Here is a 1,363-nt window from a genome sequence, read left to right as displayed (position 1 = left end):
CAATTAGCTGAACATTTATGAAATCTGCAAAATGTTTACATGTATGTAAAAGAAGTTGGCACTGTGTATTCTAAGGGATGCATGCATGCTGGGTCCAAAATGCTCCATTTTTCCCATAATGATGAGACTTCACCTGCACGATTAATGAGGGATTTCGAGACCTCTGCATAGATCAATAAAGAAGTGGTTTGCCATCAATCAGAAAAGTCTCTGGGTTTTTCCAGGAACATGGTGAATAGACACTTCATTTTTTAGCAAATCAGAATGAAATTGTGCTAACAAGGTAACACACGCAAGGCCCCAGTGAGGCTCGAACTCACGACCCCTGGTTTACAAGACCAGTGCTCTAACCACTGAGCTATGGAGCCTACACTCTGACGACGAGGTGGACCAAAGACCTCTGTGAGAATAGGACCAATATGCACAGGTAAAAACTGCATAAGCACAGACCACCGACGTCTGATGCACATCCAGTCACTGTGTTCTATAGTCAGGGCTGAAATATGACAGAAACCGCTCAGTTTCAGAAAAGAGCTTCAAGGGTTCCTCGTAGCAGGCGGAGTAGGAGGATATCCAACAGCGAACAGCAGCTTGACATTTTGAACACTTATTCTGTCAATTTGTCATTTTTAACCGCAGATGTGACATTTGTCAAAATAAAAAATATATGAAATGTGAATTTGCACCATTAACTAAAATATTCTTACAATGAACCTTTAAATATTTTTCAGTTACATTTAGATAATTTCTGCCTTTTTTGTGTGTTTTGTAAAGTATTTAGTATTTTGTAATGTTGTTGAGTACTATGGCTTCATCATTGTTATTATAATTACTATCAATATAAAATGTATAACAGTCACAAATGGTAATTAAATGGCCAGCAAAACGCCAAATTGTTAAAATGTTCCAGTAAAAACTTTGCATGTTAGCTGTGCGCAGGATTCAGTGTCCTACATATGTAGAGGATATTCACTACAGCGACTGAGGCTCACTGAAGTACTTGGTTGTGTACTTCTGTACTGTCACGTATACAGTGACCCGTGCATTATATAAACTACAGTAAAAGGATCCACAAGTTGCTTTGCAAATCTTCACGGTTGGATTAACGAGGTGTCGCTCTGTGATTCCTGATGGAGAGAGAAGAGAAGCAGCCTGTTGGAGGGTGATGGATGCTCACCACATCAACCCCACTGAGGAGCTGTAACCAAAGCACGGTGGAAAAAAACATTTTAATGCTACTATTAATGCTACCATCAGGAGAAAATAAAAGAGTGTAGCTCACACAGGAGTTAAACTGATGTATATGATTCTGGGCCTCATAAACAGGCTTTAGCCAGGCCTTGCTATTAAATGTGTTACACCA

At 39.6% G+C, this 1,363-nt stretch overlaps 1 non-coding gene across 1 annotated transcript; it reads right to left on the bottom strand.

Annotated features, from left to right (window-relative positions):
- Window positions 1–295: 295 nt before the first annotated feature.
- On the bottom strand, window positions 296–368 carry trnat-ugu (transfer RNA threonine (anticodon UGU)). The gene has a single exon. It is a non-coding gene; the product is annotated as a tRNA-Thr (tRNA).
- Between the last annotated feature and the right edge of the window lie 995 nt (window positions 369–1,363).

This window comes from Pelmatolapia mariae, linkage group LG15 (genome assembly GCF_036321145.2).
Source record: "Pelmatolapia mariae isolate MD_Pm_ZW linkage group LG15, Pm_UMD_F_2, whole genome shotgun sequence".
NCBI lineage: Eukaryota > Metazoa > Chordata > Actinopteri > Cichliformes > Cichlidae > Pelmatolapia > Pelmatolapia mariae.
Note: the sequence above shows the minus strand (reverse complement) of the source record. Positions and strands in the feature narration are given on the sequence as shown.